Genomic DNA, 10,423 nt, shown 5'->3' with positions numbered 1-10,423 from the left:
CACCACCGTCGCCACCATCGCCACCATTGCCACCATCACCACCATGTCACCATCACCACCATGCCTGGCAGTTGAGCACATTTCTTTTTTTCTTTTTTTTTTTTTTTTGGAGACAGAGTCTCGCTCTGTCACCCAGGCTGGAGTGCAGTGGTGCGATCTCAGCTCACTGCAAGCTCCGCCTCCTGGGTTCAAGCCATCCTCCTGCCTCAGCCTCCAGAGTAGCTGGGATTCCAGGTGCCCACCACCACCATGCCTGGCTAATTTTTGTGTTTTTAGTAGAGACGGGATTTCACCATGTTGGCCAGGCTGGTCTTGAACTCCTGACCTCGAGTGATCCACCCACCTCGGCCTCCCGAAGTGCTGGGATCACAGACATGAGCCACCCGCCCGGCCAGCTGAGACCATTTCTAACAGCTGCTTTAAAGTTCTTGTTTGCTAACATTGGCATCTGAGTGTCTACTACTAGTAACTGTTTTTTCTGTTGACTGTGGGCTCTGCGTTCCTGTTTTCCTGTGTGCCCAGCAGTGTGTATGTTGATTATGGGGATGATGCACTGTGGACATTTCGGATTCTTCTTCTCCCTTTGAAGAGTCTTGCTTTTTCCATCTTTTCCTGCCTTCTCTGGTGTTAACGATATAAAATGCTCAGTCCTCCTCCCCACATCAACTTCTTTTCATAATTTTCTCTTTGTCTTTGGTTCTCTGGAGTTTGAACATGATGTGCCTGGGTGTGGGTTTTCGTGGTTGCCCATACTGTTGCTGTGTTATCCTGTGTGGCATTCCCAAGCTTCCCAGATCTGTGGCTTGGTAGCTGCCCCAGGCCCAGCCTCCCACCAGCCCCTGCAGCCCTGGCCAGGCTGGGATCCAATGCCCTGGAGGGTGGTGTGTGTGGCAGCCCAGATCAGTCACCTGCAGGCACCAGCGTGGGTGGCTGAGAAGTGCTGCCTTGACTCAATCCCAAAACCCATATTATTGGCCCAATCTGGTGTGACCGGCTTCTCATCCAAGCCACCTGAGTGAGACTAATATGAATGGCTCCAGGCCAGGAGCCCAGAAGACAGGCGAAGGGGGGCAGGAGGCTTACCCACCATGGCTGGACTCACGTAGGAGGGCAGCACCTGCCAAGATCTAGAGCCCCGTCTCGAGGGTCAAATTCCTACTCCACCCTCAGTCCCCACAGGCACTGGCTCCGGGAAGCCCAGGGGATATGTCCCCACCCAAGGCTGTGGGGCCCAAGAGGTTTCCCTTACGAGTTGGATGGAGCCACCCACCAATTTACAAGTTGAAGTTCTAGCCCTCTAACAACACAGACGATGGCCTTCCTGGGAAACAGGGTCTTTGCCGATGATCAAGGTGAGATCACCAGGGTGGGCCCTCACCCCACAGGACTAGTTTCCTTCTAGAAAGGGCGGGTGTGGACACTGAGATGTGCACGCAGGGAGAACGCTGTGTGAAGATGGAGGCAGAGATCGTGGTGATGCGCCCACAAGCCTGGGCACACCAGAGACTGCCCCCATTCCCCAGAACCTGGAGAGGGGCCTGGAGCAGATGCTCCCCACCCCCACCAACAGCACCCCAGAAGGAACCGGCCCTGCAGATAGCTGGTCTCAGAGCCGTGGGAGAACAAATCCTTGCTGTTGAAGCTCCTGGTCTGTGGTGATTTCTCATGGCAGCCCCAGGAGACTCCCACACCAGCCATCAGAGCAGACTCCAGCCGTCACCAGGGGGTGGCACAGGGTCCCAGAGCCCTCCCCACCAGACCAGGGGCTGCTCCTTTTGTTGGTGGCTAAAAGAGGTGAGGGGCTGGGTGAGCAGGATGGGGCTGGGGTCCCCAGGGACCTCCAAGGCTGCAGTGTCACCCTGTGCCCGAGGGCCACCCCTCAGCCCTCCCAGTACCCGTAGGCCAGCCTTTGTCAGGCTGCGGGAGGTGGCTGGTCCCTGAGGGGGACACAAATCCATTTAGCGGATCGTGACCAGCATTTTTTTAGTGAGAGAATAAAATGGAAAGTGTAGGTGCTAAGAGGCACAGGCCCCAGGACGAGATGCCCCCTGTACCCCAGAGAGACTGTGTGTGCCTGGATGCCGGGCACTGGGTCTGGGAAGAGGGAAACAAAGTCCCTTCTCAGACAGCTGCTCACTCCGGAGCCCTGGACGTGGGGCTTTCTACACCGAGCCAGTCTCCAGCTGTCTGTGGATGACCACGGGGAGCCCTACGATTTAGCCCTGACTAAATTGAGTCACTGCAGACCCCGGGAGCCCAGGACGGTCCCGCAGCTGCCCCCACTTCAGCGCCAGTCTCGGGGTCAGGCTGCCCGTGCTTCTTACTGAGCGCTATAAACCCGGGCTCCTGAGAGCCCCGCCCCCCAGTCTGGTGTGTGCTAGGCCAGCTCACAGGACTCAGAAGCACTTACACATACGGGTTTATTATAGAGGATGTTACGAAGGACTCACAGGAAGGGGTCCGTAGGGCGGGGTCCGGAAGCTTCCGGAGCACAGGAGCCCTGTCCCCACGGAGCGGGGGTGGCCGCCCTCACGGCACTGATGCGTTTCCACCCTGGATGCTCCCAGATCCCGTCTTCTGTCTTTTAGGGATTTATTCCGAGACTTCATCACATAAGCATGACCCCGATGACCTCAACCTCCCACCCCTCTTCTTCCCAGGGGCTGGGGCTACAGTTCCAGGCTTCTAATCCTAAGGGGGGCTCATCTGGTGTGCAGCCCCCACCCAGGAGCCCTCACAGGTGCCTCAGTAGAACTAAAGGTGCTCCTGGCATCCCGGAAAGGCTGAGGGTTAGGAGCTCCATGCCAGGAACTGAGGCAGAGGCCAAATGTATGTTTCCTATGACACCGAGTTTGTGACTGTGAACATCGTACAGCGACCCGGCAGAACAGACAAACGAAGCGAGGAGACGTCTCCTCAAGCAGCGCCGTGCAGCGCGAACACAGGAGCACGAGCCTCACCCCGGCACGAAACAGAACTCAGAGGCAAGGAGGTGAAAGAGGCATCTGGTCCCGGCCACAGGCAGGCAACGCTGTGCTGAGGAAGGGACACGCGCTGAGGCCTAAAACGACGGAGAAAGCAGAGATGTGATCGCAGCGCGCGCCGGGACTGAAGCTGCCTCCTGGGGCAGCCGTGGAGGACACAGGGGCTCAGGGCATCCCACCTGCTCTGTTTCCTGCTGCCCCAAGGGTGTGTGCACTTCACAGTTAAAAGGTAAAAGAAATGCTACAAGAAATAAAATAGAAGCCACGGCACTTCTCCAAGGGGAAGGGGAAGGGTTGCTCTCCGCCACGTGTGAGTGAGAACGGATGCCACATTCATGCATGCAGAAATCACATAGACTCGGCCAGGCGCGGTGACTCACACCTGTAATCCCAGCACTTCGGGGGGCCGAGGCGGGCAGATCACAAGGTCAGGAGATGGAGACTATCCTGGCTAACACGGTGAAACCCCGTCTCTACTAAAAATACAAAAAAAATTAGCCGGGCGAGGTGGCGGGTGCCTGTAGTCGCAGCTACTCGGGAGGCTGAGGCAGGAGAATGGCGTGAACCCGGGAGGCGGAGCTTGCAGTGAGCTGAGATCCGGCCACCGCACTCCAGCCTGGGCGACAGAGTGAGACTCTGTCTCAAAAAAAAAAAAAAAGAAAAGAAAAGAAATCGCATAGAGTCTCGTGCGTCTAAGTGGCACAGGTGGGTCATTTGCAGAACAAACAGGAGGCCGGCCGCGGTGGCTCAAGCCTGTAATCCCAGCACTTTGGGAGGCCGAGACGGGCGGATCACGAGGTCGGGAGATCGAGACCATCCTGGTTAACACGGTGAAACCCCGTCTCTACTAAAAAATACAAAAAACTAGCCGGACGAGGTGGCGGGCGCCTGTAGTCCCAGCTACTCGGGAGGCTGAGGCAGGAGAATGGCGTGAACCCAGGAGGCGGAGCTTGCAGTGAGCTGAGATCCGGCCACTGCACTCCAGCCTGGGTGACAGAGCGAGACTCCGTCTCAAAAAAAAAAAAAAAAAGAAAAAAGAACAAACAGGAGCACATGAATGTTGTGAGGGAGAGAAAATGCCTTCCTCACTGTAGACTGTGCTCAGAGAGGCCGCAGACCTGGGCAGATTTCAATGCAAACACTAGGAGAACTGGTTTCTTCTGATCCCCATTTGAGGGATGGGCACACTGAGGCTTGCCAGGGGTGGGGGACAGCCAGGGATCCCCAGCCAGGCCTCAAACCTGGGTTTCTGTTGGGGGAGCCCTGGCCCCAAGCCCCTCGAAAAACCTGACTGTGGCCTTAGGGCCGCCCAGCTCGAGGCCCCGATTGCCTCAGGGAGGCCTCGTCTGGGTCCCACAGCTCAGCCCCTTGGGGGCCGGGGTCATGGGTGCCTGGCACACAGAGGGGCCCTGGGTTCCAATTCTGCTGCTGCCTTTTCCTGCCTGGGAGACCCTGGCCCTCAGTGACTTCATCCGTCCCATGGGAGAGGGGAGTGGCGCCTATGCCACCGCCCAGCCCTGGTGCCAAGGCAAAACCCCCAGGACAGGAGTTGAGGGAGGTGGGCGGTAGACAGGCCCCCTGGGCTTTGCCGGCCTGGAAGCAGGTTTCCCACCTGTCCAGCAAGGGCTGAACCTGCCTCAGTGTCAGTGCTCTCCACCCCCAGGACTCTGGACAGGCGCGGTTCCTCCTCAGCCATCAAGACTCCTGGTCCCGGGACCCTCTGGGCCGTCCCTGGAGCTGAACAGGTGCGGACCGCAGAGAAGCCTCGTGCACAGGTGCCTGGGGGGCACCCTAAGGGTCAGGGGCAGGGCCGACTGACTCCAGGGAACGTCAGTTTTCTCATCCACCAGACGGTCCTGTTGCTTCTTCCCTGGCTACAGCCAGATTCCGGCTCCTCCCAGCCACCAGCCACACCCTGTCCCCTGTCCAGCCCCAACCTCAGACTCCAAAACCACAGCCTCCTCACTGGGCCCCTGGTTCTGGCTCTCACAGAAGGGAAGGAGGAGAAAGAAAGGGAGGGAGGAGGGAGGAGAAAGAGAGGGGAAGAAGGGAGAAGGGAGGAGGGGAGAGGGAGGGTGAGAAGAAGGGGGAGGGAGGAGGGAGGGAGGAAGGAGGGAAGAGGGAAGGAGGAGGGAGGAGAAAGAGGAGAGAGGGGAGGAGGGAGGAAGGAGGGGAGGAGGTGGGGAGGAGGAAAGAAGGAGAGAGGAGGAGGGAGGGAGGATGGAGGAAGAAGGAGGAGGGAAAAGGGAGGAAGAAAGAGGAGAGAGGGAGGAGGGAGGAAGAGAGAGGGAGGAGGGAGGGGCGTCTGCTTTGTTTCCTCTCCACCCCCTCTGGAAATAAGAGCAGTAAGGACGTCTGTTACATGAAGCAGACGGAACAGGCCCTCATGTGAACCCCAAAGCAAGCTGCAAACATATCGTTTAGTCCCAGCCATGTGTTGGGAAGGAGTCCTGGGGCCCCTGCGGAGGGTGCTCCCAGCAGGGGGAAGCAGGTGCTGCGGCTGTGAGGCAGCCACCGTGATGCCAGTGTCTCCACCCAGAGTGGACCGGCTCCTGCCCAACTGCAGCCCCAGGCTGGCCTCTGAGCAGAGGCTCACGGCAAAGGGTTCCAGCTGGTGGGCCTGGCTCTTGTGGGGGCCCCAGGACACTCCTCCCGCTGGGTGGGGCAGGAGCCAGCCAGTTCCAGAGGATCTTGGGACTGGGAGGGGCTGAGGAATGAGAGGGGGACAGCGAGGCAGGCAGCAGGTGCCGCTCCTAACAGCCCTGACCGGCTGCCGGCCTCCTCTGAAACCCGGGGCGCATCTGTGCTCATCAGTTGGCCGACAGATGGGCCCCGGCTTAATATTTTTGGATTCGGTTAGATTCGGGGGCTGATGTGAACCCAGAGGGCAGGTGTGAGAGCAAAACAGCCCCGGGCGGTGGGGGTGGGGAAGCCGCAGGCAGCAGAGGGAACAAGGCTCGCACTTGAGGCCGGGAGCCCACCCAGGCAGCTGATGGGACACACTCCGGGTGCCCCTGGGGAAGGAGCACCTCGGGGTGGCTGGGGATTTGGGTAGAATCCTCTGGAAGGGGCGCCTGACACTGTGACCCCTGCCCCCGGTTCACCACGGCTGTGATAAGGAGGTAGCCTGGCTGGGCCATGGGAGATAAACTCAGAGGAAGGCCAAGCAGGCCGGGCAACTGCCTCTGTGACAGCAGGAACGCTCCCAGCCCCCTGCCCAGTATCTCTCGGGCCACCTTGGGCAGCCTGGGGAAGTTCCCAGGCACGGAGATGGGCTGCCGGATGTGGATTTGTATGCAGAACTCAGAGCCCCAACCCCACCCTGCAGAGAGGTAATGACCCCGCGGGTGGGATGCGGAGGTGGCCCAGGAAGACGGCCCCAAGGCCGCCCAGCCGTCAGCAGCAGTCCCAGCCCATCCCCTGCCCTCCCGGCCCGGGGTGCTTTCTACAGAGAACAACTGACTTTCTCTCACGATACCCCTATTATCCCTGTAGGATGGTGGGGAGACTGAGGCACAGGCGGCCAGGGAGCCCCACATCACAGACACAGTGGGCCCAGGGAGAAGCCACGCCCCCCGGGATCCATGAGGCCACCATGTGCCTCGGGACCCAGTTGTTTGGGCAGCCTGGGGGATCCCAGTCGCCAGGCTCCTGGCCGCATCGCCAGCTGTATGTTTAGCTTTGGTCACAGCCTGGAGTCTGGAGTCTTGGAAAAGCAAATTCCTGCCCTTGGGCTCCAGTCTGTCTGGAAAGAAAAGACTCACATTTACAAACAAGCAAACACATAACACGCCCCCCAACGCCCACGTGTGATCAGGCAAGTGCTGTGTGGGTCACGTCGGGCTTCCTGGGCCCATCACAGGGGGCACTGTTCACTCAGACCTTCTACAAACACGTACAAAGCACCTACCGTGTGCCTGGTACAGTTCTAGGCACTGGGGACACAAAAGAAACACAGCCCCGGCCGGGCGCGGTGGCTCACGCCTGCAATCCCAGCACTTTGGGAGGCCGAGATGGGCGGATCACGAAGTCAGGAGATCGAGACCATCCTGGCTAACACGGTGAAACCCCGTCTCTACTAAAAAATACAAAAATTAGCCAGGGGTGGTGGCAGGCACCTGTAGTCCCAGCTACTTGGGAGGCTGAGGCAGGAGAATGGCGTGAACCCGGAAGGTGGAGCTTGCAGTGAGCTGAGATCCGGCCACTGCACTCCAGCCTGGGCGACAGAGCGAACCTCCGTCTCAAAAAAAAAAAGAAACACAGACCCCAGCCCTGTGTTCAGATAAACGAGTATTTGTGGAGGAAGGAGCTGCTACAGGGACCAGGAATGCTACGTTGTATTCATTTATTTTTTGAGACAGAGTCTTACTCTGTTGCCCAGGCTAGAGTGCAGTGGCAGGATCTCAGCTCACTGCAACCTCTGCCTCCCAGGTTCAAGTGATTCTCGCACCTCAGCCTCCTGAGTAGTTGGGATTACAGGTGCGAGCCACCACGCCCAGCTAATTTTTGTATCTTTAGTAGAAACAGGGTTTTGCCACGTTGGCCAGGCTGGTCTCGAACGCCTGAACTCAGATGATCTGTCCACCTCGGCCTCCCAAAGTGCTGGGATTACAAGCGTGAGCCACCTCGCCCGGCCGCTGCTGCGTTTTAGAGCAAAAATGGAGATTTTCAGGGCAAATGTAGAAGAGAGCCTCTTCTGGACTCCTCAGAACAGCCAGGCAAGGAGCACCATGAGTTGGCCGCAGCCCCTAGGCGGGTACAGCTGAGGGTCCCCATCGTAGTGAGGGGACACAGGGCTCCCAGCCAGCTGCCGTCCCCATCCCTTGAAGCTAGGCAGGGGAGAGGGGCAGCCCCAGGTGGAGGGAAAGTGGGAAGGATCCATGCAGCTCCCCAAGGAGGCTCCTCAGAGAAGAGGTGCACCTGCGGCTCCACCCAGGAAGAGGAGGCTCCTCCGCTCTGCAGCTGGGAACTTGCCCCAGGCCTCGGTTGCAAGCTCTCCTACTTTACTGGGTCTAGCGGAGCTGCCTGAGGCCCTCCCCAGGACAAGCCCCCTCATCACCATTCTAAGCCTGCTGTCCACGCCTGGGGGGCTGGCTGTCCTGTCACCCCATCCTGAGCACCCAGAGCACAGGTACTGTCACCAAGGCACACACTCAGGGGCCCCGTCTGCCCCGCAGCCTCCCGCCGACTAGAGCTGGGCCCAGCAGCGTTCCGGCCTCACTCAGCCTAGGGGAAGCTCTGCCCTTCCTTCCATGGCCACAGCTACCTTTGTTCCCTCTGGGCCCTCGTCTTTGTCCCCCCGAAAGGGAGGGACCCCCACAGAACCTTCCCAGCTCCCTGGCAGCCAGGCACGGCCGTGAGACCCGACCTAGCCAGTCAGCTGAAAGGGGAGAACTGCATGGGGTTTCTGGAAAAGATTTTCCTCCCTGGCTCTTTCTCTTCCTTCCCTGAACACTGTGGTCGGAAGCTGTGACTCTTGGAGCTGCAGCGCCCATCTAGGAACCAGGAGGCAACAGGTCAGGCGACAGCAGGCCCGGCAGAGGCCACAACAGGGCATGAGAGGGAGCGGGCCGGGGTCGCTGATGACGTCGCTGACTCACGCACCCCGTCCAGAACCTTAGGATGGGCCCCAGGCAGTCCTGTGTTTTTCCATTTGAAGCTGGAGAGGGTTCCCCACAGTGCCCCTGTCTGCCGCTGCTGCACTGGGCCACCTCCCAGGGCGTCACAGCCCAAATCACCCACTACCATGATTGAGGAGGGGTGACTGCAGCTGGGAGTGGTGGGGTTGTGAGGGAGGGGCTTCCGTACAGAACCATCAGGAAGGCCCAGCTGTGGAGAGGGCATAGGAGGGCAGTTCGCTCAGGGCTGTGGAGAGGGCATAGGAGGGCAGCTCACTCAGGGCGGTGGAGAGGGCACAGGAGGGCAGTTCGCTCAGGGCTGTGAGGGCTGAACCTGACTTAGCCTTCAGTTGATGGGACATGGGGAGCCAGTGCTTGTTCTAGCGGGAGGAATCCCATGAGTCCAGGGCAGATCCCCAGGGCCCGAGGGGTCTCTCAGGGTCTCCGGAAGGAGCTGCCATGGGCTGGGAGAGAAGAGCCAGGAATTCTGAGGCTTCTGTGTGGCCAGGAGAGTCCCCTGCCAAGATGACCCGGTGAGCCGCTGTCTGGTTTACCATGCAGGGCCACAGGTGAGCGCCTGGCTCTGCCCCAACCAGGGATAGGGCTAACCGGGAAGAGGGTAGTTACCCGACGCTGCCAAGGCTGCAGATGCACACACCCATCGGGCTGGCACCAGGCCCAAGCCCCTCAGGTGCCCCCATGGCCTCCTTAAGGCCAGGGCAGCTGGCACGGTCTCGCCCCACCTGACAGATGGCAGGATGGGCAGCAGCCAGTGAGGGGCTGGCAGGACTCAAGTCTGACCCCCGCAGACACCCCTGGGGGCCCCACCAGGCAGCGCCCCCACTTGAAGGCAGCTCAGCCAGGAGAGGGGCCATATGGCCCCGGCTCCCAGCTCCCACGGAGGCCGCATCTCCCAGCTGCTCTGTGCTGAAAACATTTACATCCAAATACGTCCCAGCGCGCCATGTTTTTGCCTCAAGCCAGCCTGGGAGTCTGTCGTTGCCACCTGGGAGGTCCTGGTGCCCAGATAGGGAGGGCCTTGACGTCCAGGACCCTGCAACTGAATCCACAGTGGCTCCGAGACGCTGGCCGTGGCTTCGAGACGCTGGCCGGGACTCTGAGATGCTGGCCGTAGCTTCAAGTGCTGACTGGGGCCCCGGGGCAGGAGGAGCTTTGCGCCTGCGGCTGAGCCTTCGGGGAGTGCCCCTCCCAGAACTTGACGCAAGCCTGGGCAGTGAGGGCTGCCCCGTGTTGCCTCTCCCCTTGAGGCCCTCCCAACCCTGCAGTCGCGCCTCACCCCTCCTACCTGCACGGCTTCGCCCCCCCCATCTCATGGTCTGTTTTGCTGTCTGTCCCTGGTGGTGGGGTCAGACCCCCAGCCTTGTACAGGGACCAGCAGCCAGCTCCCAGCAGGCCCACAGGACACGCATGTGCCATGCATGAGACACTGAGTGGGTGGGGAGGGGATTGTGGGGAGCCAGGAGCTCCCGTTGCCCTGTGTGGAGCCGAGTGGGTGGGAAGGGGCCTCTGGGAGCTCCCGTCGCCCTGTGTGGAGCCGAGTGGGTGGGAAGGGGCCTCTGGGAGCTCCCGTCGTGGAGTGGGACCGTCACCCAGTGCTGACCCCTGGTTTCCCCTCCACAGTATGGGACCAGAGGATAAGAGCAGGCTTGTGCCCCTGTTGCCCTGCAAAGGCCTGTAGCCCAGGGCTGGCAACCACAGAAACATGTTGTCGCAGCTCCGGAGTCCATGGTCTGAATCGAGATGTCGGCAGGGCCACCCCCACTGAAGGCTCCAGGCAGGAACCTTGTGATGGGATCAATT

The sequence above is a fragment of the Macaca fascicularis genome, chromosome 20, assembly GCF_037993035.2.
Source record: "Macaca fascicularis isolate 582-1 chromosome 20, T2T-MFA8v1.1".
NCBI lineage: Eukaryota > Metazoa > Chordata > Mammalia > Primates > Cercopithecidae > Macaca > Macaca fascicularis.
This window is presented reverse-complemented; position numbering follows the sequence as displayed.